The sequence below is a fragment of the Myxine glutinosa genome, chromosome 4 (assembly GCF_964187855.1).
Source record: "Myxine glutinosa chromosome 4, kmMyxGlut1.1, whole genome shotgun sequence".
Classification (NCBI taxonomy): Eukaryota; Metazoa; Chordata; class Myxini; order Myxiniformes; family Myxinidae; genus Myxine; species Myxine glutinosa.
Genome location: NC_136264.1, coordinates 33516015 through 33528420, shown reverse-complemented (window position 1 = coordinate 33528420; position 12406 = coordinate 33516015). Strand labels below are relative to the sequence as shown.

Sequence of the window (12406 nt, the reverse complement as noted above, 5' to 3'; positions counted from 1 at the left end):
ATTATTCCGGATCCGGGAATTTTTTTGGGAAAGATTTTTTCTGTTTTACTGCATTAAAGCTTTTATTCTTATTCTTCAATGATTTTTTTCTCCTCTAATTCCAAGATATATCAAAATAAATTATCTGACAGTTAGGCCCTACTTTCTTTTTCATTTATTGTTTTGGGGAGAGGGGATGTTAAACAAAACGTATTATTCCAACTAAACCCACAGCGGGAGTATGCGCTTTACTGAGTGATGTTCTCGTTTAGTGTTATAAATGCGTGATTTCCTCCTATGTGTGTGTGCTGCGTTGTCATAAGGAACAGAGGAAAAATAACAGAGGCCATTACATACAGGGGATTAATTGCCCATAATCCCTAACTAATTAACATAACCCAAACCCTCGTGATGGGAACGAAGATACGCACTTACACGACATACGGCCTGATTTATGTACATCAAGATGTTTACATGACATTCGGAGCATTCTACCTATGCAATTCTACCTGGACTGGGGTAATCACTTCCTTCCCCTACAAACGTAACAATATTTATATATTATATTTATATATTTATTATATATTATATATATTATTATATATTATTATACATATTTATTTATTTATTATTATATTATTTTTTTTTTTTTATACATTATTTTTATATATTATAATATACAAGCAACGGGACCGGCCCGATCAGGCGGGGCTTCAATTGGGAGGCCCAAATGAAAAGGCTAAATATCAGAAATTGAAGGCTTTTTTTCTTTTAAACGATTTATATAAACATCCGTTAAATCTCGATCGGTGCAGCCGTGCAGCGATCGGTGCAGCCGTTTGTGCGGCACCCGGGAAAATAACATCCTGCGGGAGCAAGTATCAGCAGGATGTGGCAGTGTGGGAGTTCACGTTTCTGAAAGCCTTCAAAGACGTTGAAAGCCAAAAAAGCCTTCAATTTCTGATATTTAGCCTTTTCATTTGGGCCTCCCAACTGAAGCCCTGCCCATAGGGCGGGTACAGTTGCTCGTATCAGAAATTGAAGGCTTTTTTTATTTTAAATGATTCATATAAACATCCGTTAAATCATATCACACGCAAGTCATCAAAATCTAAACAGTATCTTACTATAATTCACCAAATGTCCCACAGTGATCGATACACTATGATCGTGATGATCGTGATCGTGAATCGTGATCGATAATTGTGTTCACAATCGCTATGTCGTATGTACTCCCGATACGTGTTTCCTTCGTGTTTTGGTGAATTATAGTAAGATTTTTATATTAATTAATGAAGATTTTTCATTTTAAAAGATTTTAAAGGTTAAAAAGTAGGACAATAAAATGTATGAATTTAGCACCTATGCTGAGGAATACTGGAGAGAAGCGAAAGAAACCACATTGGCCTCGGGCCAAAGGTGTGCAAAGTTGTGAGGCTATAATCGCGACATTGTAAACAAACTTGAGCAAAAATTTTTCAAATGCAAATGTCACCAAAAAGCTTACTTTACCAGAATCACGAAACCCTCGACCAAAATGGTCTCCAGGTCGGTTTCAGCTTATAAATACCATCAGATAGAGGAATATGGAGAATGGTTTCAGAATGAAGCTAGGCCTGTGCTCCAAAGCAGCTAAACAACTCCAGCCTCATTGTATCCCATTCATCGTGGTATTCTTGTTAATGCTTTCTCATGGCTCCGTCAAAATCTCATAGTCTTCCATTAACTTTAAATACATATGCCTCAAATAATTTGCCATCTTCTGACAGAAAGAGCTTCTTCTGTAATTGCTATATTTTATTTGACTTCACTTCCCCTAATCAGCTATCATGTTCTGACATCAACGATATTATTCAATGACGTCTCACAATACCTTAAGGCTTAAGAGATGTGCTTTTCCCCCATAAGAAGGCATTCAATCATCATGCTTTGCCACAGCAATTCCATTAGGAAAGAATGTCATTTTAACACCAGAGATTGTTCAATATCTCCATCTCACAAATTCACGAACGCCATCATATTCTGCAAAAACAGGGTAAAAACCGTCAGCAATGAGAATGTCAGAGCAATGCTACATCATGTCTCCAATAGCATGCGGTATATATTCATTCCAAGCTTTTAGAGAAAGGGAAATTCACTTTCAAGCAAAGTTGCTGCAAATCTTCCCCCCCCCCCCCCTTCACATGCCTCCCCCCCTTCACATGCCTCCCCCCTTCACATGCCTCCCCCCCAAAGCCCTCTCCCTCCCACAGATCTCTCGATGTCTCCATGTCTCTCGGTCCCTGCTCTCAAATGTTGTGTTTGTGTCCTTCCCCCTCTCTCCCCATCTTGTCTACCGCTCCCGATGTTATTTGTTTTATGTGTCTGTTTGTCTTTCTGTGTGATTAATTTTCGCTCTTTCACGAGCCTCGATTTTGTATACAAAAAAAAAAAAAAAAAAAAAAATACTTACCAAGTTTGTCATGTTTGTTCAGTCACCCATCCCTGCAGTGTAACCTAACCATCATGGAGGGGACAAAAATACATGTCTGCCAGAAAGATTCATTAGTCTCGCCCCAAGGAATCGCGAGACTTAGAACACCCCCCTCCCAGCCCCCCCCCCCCCAGCCCTCTCCCTTCCACAGATCTACTGACGTGACGTCCTTGTTCTCCACTGTCGTTGTGTTTGTATGCTTCCCTCTCTCTCCCCCTCGTCTCCTGCTCCCTTTATTTTATGCTTTATGTGTCCGTGCATGTTTTTGTGTTTAATGTGTTAGCTCTTACATGATCCTCGACTCTGTATACAAAAAAAAAACACCCCTGTCTATCTGTGTGTCTTTGTGTGTTTTTTTTGTCTATATTTTTTTGATAAAAAAAAACATTCTGTGCAACAACCTGTCCAATTGATGTGAAACTTTAAAGACAAGAGGCACTCCCCATGGAGAATATTTTAGTGATAACTCTGATGTTAAAGGTCACAAGGGTTGGCAGCCATATTGAATTGAAGGAAAATGTTTGGATATCTCTGAAACCGCTCAAAGAAAGAAAATTTCAACTTGGCATTGGACATCAACTCCCGATGGAGTATATACAGTGATAACGATGACATCATCAAGGAAGTTGTATTCCAGCCATAATTGTTTGAAACCAAATGTTATCCGAAAAATCTGAAATTTCATATGTCTGATCTACCACCCTGTGAGTGAAGTATTACATATATTTCGTCATCAGTCACGTGGTCTGGTGGCCATATTGGATTGCAAATAAAAACGTTAAAAAAAATCTTCTACTGCAGAACCGCATAAAACAGATTGATGCGAAACTTCATAAATATTATCAACTAGCCATGGGGCATATAGTTTGATTTTTTTTTTTTTTTTGCGTAATCATCTTCATTGATGCAATTTAGCCTTAATGTGCGCAAACATCATCGTTAAATATCCTATTAATCAATCAATAAGTTTATGCATAATGGCAATGTATGTGACATAATAGGGTGCATGGGCCAATTGTGGGCCATAACAGTAGGGTATTCAGTTAAACACGGTATTTTTGTTCAGAATGAGCACGCAAGGCAAGACTATGCATCCTACCGAGTGTTGTTCTCGTTATTAACACATCCTATGGAGTGAACTATACCTGTAGATCATATTCAGAACAAATGCAAAAGAAAGTTTGAGTCGGTTTTGAGGTAGTATTAATTATTATTTTAATGATTACACTTTTTTTTTACTACTATATCAATGAAATTAATTAATTTGTACACAGCATCTGACCTGCTTGCATCATTACAAGGGGTGTGGCAATGCTGGATGATGCAGTGCTACCTGTGCAATAGTGCAGAATTTCTAATTTGGCCAGAGTACTGGTATAAGATCAAATGTTTAAAGATACTGAGGATTTTTTAACGTAAGCAAGAAATTGCTGGCAGATGAGACGGCCGGTCGAAAGAACGATGTACTGATTGATGCAATACGCCTCTGCAAATTGCCAGGTCGACAGTTTATAATCGGGAATGGAATCCAGATTAGACAACTTAAAGGGGAGTACATTTTAGTCCCTCTGTGCTATCCTGCCAAAACCTCCATTAAATAAAACCAGACAGCCCAATGTCAAGGAGTTACAAATAAGGAAAACAGCAACTTGCATGTTGACGTTTTTGATGTGAGCCCATCTTCAAAGTAAGAGAGAGCAATGAAGAATGGCTTACTCTCTCAATCTACAAGCTTGATAAATTATTAAACTTTTTACAAAGGACTATTTAAAATGTACAAACCGTGTTGATGCTGCCAGCTTACTATTACATTTCCTTTTCAGTTTTATTGTTTTACACGTTATCTTTTTCTACCTGGGTAACTCTATAATTATGTACAATCAAATTGTGAGTAGGTCTATAAAGTACAATACAGTAAGTATGTGAGCACAATATAAATCAAGTATTATTACAATTTGAACACTGAACATGTCTACATATCGAGGAAGTACAACTATAAGTCATCCCAAAATGCAAAGCCCATTTGCATCCACTTTGTACTCAAACTAAACTCGACTAAAACAACAGCAAAAAAAAATTATTATCAACTAGACTTCTCCATACTCTCATAACAAAGGTTTTAAAGAAATTTTGATGACAAAAGCTGATGTGGTAAACTAGAAAGCATCTCAAAATGCAAATGGACAAAATAAAGAAACATGGAAGTTATTTTAAAACTCCGCTGTCTCACGCTGCGCACCTGACGGGATAATAAGGGCTATTTGTACTTACTGTGCCTATGATCCAATTATCAAAATAATGTTTTGTTGAAAATTTGAAGACAGTGGCTCAAATAGTAAAAATGTTATAGCCTGGACAGACGGACGGACGGACGGACGCACACACACATGCACACACACACACACACACACACACACACCACAAATATTCCAGCAAGTTTCCCAAATAAAAACCAAGCACCACAATGGAGAGACGGAGGGAGATACTCAGAAAGGAGACAGCACAGCTTCAGCAATTCCAAAGAAGAAATCAAAGCCTATAACAAAAGAGGGAATCCAAAAAATAAAAATATATAGAATTGAAGACAAAGACCTCGAGTTAATGGTTTCTGAAAACAAACGGAAAATAGAAATGATAACAAGGAAAAATGCAACTGCAATCTTCGACGTCGCAATGTCGACTGATATGCCTCCGCCAACATTATTACATCATTATAATACTTGTACCAAGTTTGATTTTAATACTTTCAGCGGTTCTCAAGTATCACATTTTTAACTGACATGACCTCTGACCTTTGACGCCAAAATCTAATCAGTTAATCTTTGCATCATAATATATAATTATACAAAGGTTGGTCAAAATCCCATTACTGGTTCACAAGTTAAACATGGTAACAGAATTTTTACGCAACGGGACCTGACCTTTGACATCTTGCCCCCATAATCTAATCTGTTCATCATTACATCTTTATACATACTTATATCAAGTTTGACTTAGATCCCTTCGGCCATTCTTAAGTTATTGCGGTAATGAAAAACTACCACGGATGGGCAAACAGACAGCCAGACGGACAACCCGAAAACTTGATGCCTCTGGCGACTTCATTGGTGAATGCATACTAAATAGTCAGGAAGCTTCGCAGCATATTTAACGAAAATGGGGAACGGCTTGACAAAAGCGCCATTTTTATTTTGGTGGTCCATTGGACCATATACAATAGATTTAGGACCGGAGGCAAGAAATATACAGTGTTCTTCACTTTTTTATTGGACAAAAACCAATTATGTATATATTTTCAACAAGGAGGCTAACTTTTATTTCATTACATGCAGTGTTATTTGTAAAACTTATGCATGCCTGCATAATAAATCTTACGCTTCCATGTAATAATAATTAGTATAATATAATACCGAGTGTTTATACAAATGTGTTATACTTGTGACTCGCGCACCTCTCATATATCTAACGTGTACGCAACTACAAGGATGTAATGACAATATAGCTTTAGAACAGACAACATGTTGTTCAAGGTAACTTGTCCAGCAATTTATGTATTTACGATTTTAGTCTAACTCCAATAGCTGATGATGTATTTGCATAAATGTATTGCTCGATATTATGCTGTGTGAGTCGTATTTGCGCAAAAGTCAAACACTGTATATGTCTTGCCTCCGGTCCTAATTCTATTGCATATGGTCCAATACAACAACAACAACAACAACAACAACAACAACAGGCATTTTAAAGGCCATTTTCCCTGCTAGAGCGGGGGTTAGCCTTGCGGTCCCCATGACAATCTCCTCCATTTTGCCCTATTTTCTGCATCTCTCCTTGTTAACCCCCTTGCCCGCATTTCTTCTTCCACCATCTTTAGCCAAGTCTTTCTCGGTCTTCCCCGTCTTCTACTTCCTTCTACATTCATTTCCATCACTCTTCTCAACCAGTCACTTTCATCCTTCCTCAACACATGACCAAACCATCTCAACCTGTTCCTCTTCACAGCATCAATCACAGGTCCAATGAACCACTAAAATAAAAATGGTACTTTTGTAAAGTCGTTCCCCCAAAAATTGCTAAGCTGCCTAACTAAAACTAGAGCTTCCAGGGAAGCAGAACTCAACTGAACTGACTGGACAACTTTAAAGTAGGTCAGCCTATGGCGGCCATTTTGTGACAGATCGGGTTGACATGCGATAGCAACCTACCTTGTGTGGTAAGAGTCTCACACACCAAGTTTGATCAAAATCCATAAATATTTGTGGACGTTAAAGTCTTAACGTCGTTTCGGAGCTGAAAACAATATGGCGGCCATTTTGTGACGGATCGGGTTGGAATGCAATAGCAACCTATCTTGTGTGGTAAGGGTTAAACATTCTAAGTTTGATCAAAATCTGTTAATATTTGTAGACGCTAGAGTGTTAACGTCATTTTCATGACCAAAAACAAAATGGTCGCCTAAGTCCGCCATTTTTCAACGGATCGGGCTGAAATGTAATAGCAACCTGTTCCTTGGGGTAAGGATGCTGCATGTCAAGTTTGATCAGAATCGGTTGATATTTGTGGACGCTGGAGTGTTAACATTGAAAAGTTAACGGACGACAGATGACGGACGCCGGAGGATTCAGTATATGATGAACTCAACTGGACGTTAGTCCATTTGAGTTAAAAACACTACGACGAGGATAACATGAGGAAAAAATAAGGCCAGATGTTTGAAAACAACCCAAAAATATTCTACCATGAACTAAGGAAACGGAAGCAGAATGTGTCATCCCCACCTGAAAAAGATGAACTGGAACGATCCTGGAAAGGAATTTATGAAGATCGAAAAGAACACAATGAAGAGGTGAAATAGATCCAAAACCTGGAAGAGAAAAAGCAATATCTCCCGTAAATTCCCCCAGTAATAATTGATGCATCAAATATAAGACAACAACTGGCAAAGGTGGAAAAGTTCAAAAGCCCTCGCCCAGATGAGATCCCGAACTTCTGGCTAAAGCAATTTGATTCTCTCCACGTTCAATACGCCTGAGCATTCAATGAACTTATCGAAGGTGATCAGGAAATGGATGAATGGCTCACAGAACGTAAATTCCTCATCCCAAAATCTGAAGAAACACAACTACCTCACAAACCCCAGCCAATAACCTGTCTACCAACAACAAACAAACTTTTAACAGGAATGATCACAGAAACAATGCACCACTACCTAACACAACAATGAGGCCTAAAGGCGGAACAGAAGGTATGTAAGGGAGGATAATACGGAACAACAGATCGCCTACTACTAAACAAGGCCATACACGACAACTGCAATACGAGAAGAAACAAATTGTCCACAGCTTGGATAGACTATAAAAAGCTTTTGACAGTGTCCCATATTCATGGATGATAAAGTGCATGAAAATGTACAAGATGAAATCCCCAAATAATCAAGCCGATTGAGAAAGCCATGGATCTATGGAATACCACACTAATCCTGCAGCACTCAGAAGGAAAGATTGAAATACCAGGAGGAAATATACGAAGCAGGATCTTCCAAGGAGACAGCCTTTCCCCCGTCCTGTTTTGCCTTGCTCTGGATCCACTAAGTAACCTCATTACTGAAAAGGACACGGATAAACCCGAACATCCAATAAAATAATGTCCAAAGAAACAAGAAAGGTGACACATCCACTCGACATGGACGATTTATAACTCTTTGCACCAAACGACAAAAAATTGGCAGAACAACGAATTTCACATTTCACGTTTGACTAATATGCAGAGCAGCTGTACACAAAAAGGCACAACAAGGTATGTAGAGTAATCCACTGGCACATCTGCAAAAGTCCCAATATCCCAGTTCCACAATACTCATGGAAACATGAACCAAAAGCAATCATTTAAAACAAGGACATAATTCTCACGTACGACCTGATGATCTCATCCAGCGGGAACATAGAAAACAAAGCATTGCGACCTGACATAGTACTCAGGAACAAAAAAGGAAAAAACTAGATGGTATTCATAGAATACTTACCCTGCGCAGTCAACTTGTTGTAAGCCACTCTTCTAGTTTTGAACATTGTTTTTCTTTGATCCAATATGGCTGACAGACCACGTGAGCGATGACATCATAAATTTATATTCTCTAATATAATTGTTGCATAGATCACGCTCAATACATTTCAAACTGATCAGACTAAGCGTTGTCCCTGTCGAATTATGACGTCATAATTATGACACCAATGACGTCGTCGTTAACAACACCTATTCCCCATATGGAGTTCTTTACAATGACCCACGTTTCAATTTTTTCCATAGAGCGGTTTTGGAAATACAGAAGTGCAACCTTTTTTGGTTTTTCCAGGATAGCGCCTGTTCCACATGACCTATGACGTCATGATTATCATTAAAGTATTCCAAAGGATGAGGCGCTCCTATAGTGAAAATTTAGTGTCCATCAGACCAACAGTTGCTGAAAATTTTAAAATAATGATCGGTTGCATGAGTGTTGTATTTGTCGAATTATGACGTCATAACGAAGGCACCGATGACATCATCAGTAACATATCTTATCATCCATGGGGAGTACTTGACAATGAGCCATGTTTCAATTTTTCCATGGAGTGGTTTTAGAGATATAGAGGTGCGAAGTTTTTCCAAGATGGCGCATGTAACACATGACCTATGACGTCATGATTATCATTAAAATATTCTACATGAGAAGGTGCTCCTATGGTAAAATTTCGTGTCATTCGGACCAACGGTTGTTGAGAAAATGAATTTTTAAAATGCAGACACGGCACACGTACAGCACACGGCACACGTACGTACGTACCTGAATGCTTAACCCCGCTTTTCGCTTCGCGAGCACAGGGTAAATATGTACAATTACAATGCGAGCACATCGATAAAATACATACTATTACAATGTGAGCATATCTATAAAATACATACTATTACAATGCGAGCACATCTATAAAATACATACTATTACAATGCGAGCACATCTATAAAGTATGTACTATTAGAATGCAAGCACATATATAAAATACATACTATTACAATGCGAGCATATCTATAAAATGCATACTATTACAATGCAAGCACATCTATAAAGTATGTACTATTAGAATGCAAGCACATATATAAAATACATACTATTACAATGTGAGCACATCTATAAAGTATGTACTATTAGAATGCAAGCACATATATAAAATACATACTATTACAATGCGAGCACATCTATAAAATATATACTATTACAATGCGAGCACATCTATAAAGTATGTACTATTAGAATGCAAGCACATATATAAAATACATACTATTACAATGCGAGCATATCTATAAAATACATACTATTACAATGCGAGCATATCTATAAAATACATATTATTACAATGCGAGCATATCTATAAAATACATACTATTACAATGCGAGCACATCTATAAAATACATACTATTACAATGCGAGCACATCTATAAAGTATGTACTATTTAGAATGTGAGCACATCTATAAAGTATGTACTATAAGAATGCAAGCACATATATAAAATACATACTATTACAATGCGATCATACCTATAAAATACATATTACAATGCGAGCATATCTATAAAATACATACTATTACAATGCGAGCACATCTACAAAGTATGTACTATTAGAATGCAAGCACATATATAAAATACATACTATTACAATGCGAGCATATCTATAAAATACATACTATTACAATGCGAGAATATCTATAAAATACATACTATTACAATGCGAACACATCTATAAAGTATGTACTATTAGAATGCAAGCATAAAAATACATACTATTACAATGCGAGCATATCTATAAAATACATACTATTACAATGCGAGCATATCTATAAAATACATACTATTACAATGCGAGCATATCTATAAAATACATACAATTACAATGCGAGCATATCTATAAAATACATACTATTATAATGCGAGCACATCTATAAAGTATGTACTATTAGAATGCAAGCACATATATAAAATACATACTATTACAATGCGAGCATATCTATAAAATACATACTATTACAATGCGAGCATATCTATAAAATACATAGTTACAATGCGAGCATATCTATAAAATACATATTACAATGCGAGCACATCTATAAAGTATGTACTATTAGAATGCAAGCACATATATAAAATACATACTATTACAATGCGAGCATATCTATAAATTACATACTATTACAATGCGAACATATCTATAAAATACATACTATTACAATGCGAGCACATCTATAAAGTATGTACTATTAGAATGCAAGCACATATATAAAATACATACTATTACAATGCGAGCATAACTATAAAATACATACTATTACAATGCGAGTATATCTATAAAATATGTACTATTACAATGCAAGCACATCCATAAAGTATGTACTATTAGAATGCGAGCACATCTATAAAATACGTACTATTACAATGCAAGCACATCTATAAAATACGTACTATTACAATGCGAGCACATCTATAAAGTACATACTATTACAATGCAAGCACATCTATAAAGTACGTACTATTACAATGCAAGTAATGTCGATAAACGACATTTCTGGGTAAGTAGAATAGGTATCTATAAAATATGTATGTACGTATGTACATCTATGAAATACATGCCATTGGAACATGAATCTTTGCAATAAAACTGAAACTGAAAAAAAAAAAAAAAAAAAAAGTCTGTCCACTGTCTGAACATAAATCTACGTCGTCAATAATACATAGTTGACACACAACACAATCACCACACAAAACAAGTCCTGAGAAGGGTCTGCAATCTCTGATAGCTTTGTCTAGTTTTGGCAGTGTTGCATGCCACATAGCCTCAATGGACGCAATTATTTAATCAAACGTCTTGGCCGTGGCAGCCTTGCTGGCAGACAACCCCAAAAATTATTTAAATATTGCATAAACTGCCAAAACTTCTGACTGCCATATTTTTCATTGATGTCCCTGAAGTGTGTAACTGCCAAAACAAACCTTGTGGCCTGGCATATTGTAATCTGCGTTGCTCTCTCACATTCTTGTGAAATCTTATTTTTTGTTTCCATAAATGCAACAAATCCAGTTTAAGTAAAAATAAAAGACAATGATACATATATCATCCAATCAGAGGCGGCTATGCATACACGACACATTTTGGAAAATCTGACTTTGCATTGCTGAGATAGTTGAAGTTACGAAATTTATAGACGTCGGCGTCATTCCTTGATCATGTCACTCTGTCACAGTGTGCTGCTTCTGGCTGGTTTGGTTGCAGCTCGTCCTCATCCATAGGCAGAGTTACAACTTTTGACTTCAAAAGGTCGGTGGAGTGTTGGTGCTGTGGGCATTGCATTGGCATGTTGCAGAAATGAGCACAGCTAGCTCTCATTTCAACTCGTGACTTTCAGTTGTTCTGTTTGAGGTCTAATCTCACTGGAGTTGATGCTTTCATGCACAGTCTGCAGGAACAGTGCTCAGGTTGAAAGACTGTCAATCTTTTCTTCTGCTTATCTGTCAGTAGAAATGCTTTCATTCATCAAGCAAACTTTCGCACATTAGACACATACAGTGCCAATAGAAAGACTGCACCCCCCCTTTCAAATTTTTCACCTTTTGTTGCCTTATAGCCTGGAATTTTTTTGTTGCCCAATTAAATTGCATTAAATCAGACTTTTTTAACCTACATCGTAACCGACAACTTCCAAGTGAAAAAGAAATTCTACAAGTTTCGGAAAATTAATTAAAAATACAAAACTAGAATATCTTGTTTGGATAAGTGTCCACCTCCTTCCCTCCCCCACCAACCGTCTCTCCTCCACAGATCTACAGACGTCCCTGTTCTCTACTGTTGTTGTGCTGGTATGTTTTTCTCTCTCTCCCCCATCAGGTCTCCCGCTCCCTTTCTTATATGTTTTATCTGTCCGTTT

At 37.2% G+C, this 12406-nt stretch overlaps 1 protein-coding gene and 1 long non-coding RNA gene across 2 annotated transcripts in view; one reads left to right on the top strand and one right to left on the bottom strand.

Moving 5' to 3' along the window:
* Nucleotides 1-12406, top strand: part of ABHD6 (abhydrolase domain containing 6, acylglycerol lipase) — a 299394-nt gene that overhangs the window by 254064 nt on the left and 32924 nt on the right. The gene's annotated exons all lie outside the window — the stretch shown is intronic.
* LOC137414024 (uncharacterized) overlaps nt 1893-12406 on the bottom strand; it is a 29669-nt gene continuing 19155 nt past the window's right edge. Inside the window, exons 2-5 of the long non-coding RNA XR_010981806.2 lie at nt 7963-8055; nt 7231-7316; nt 2432-2475; nt 1893-2001 (exon numbers count right to left, since the gene is read on the bottom strand). This is a non-coding gene — a long non-coding RNA (uncharacterized LOC137414024). The remainder of the gene's footprint in view (nt 2002-2431; nt 2476-7230; nt 7317-7962; nt 8056-12406) is intronic.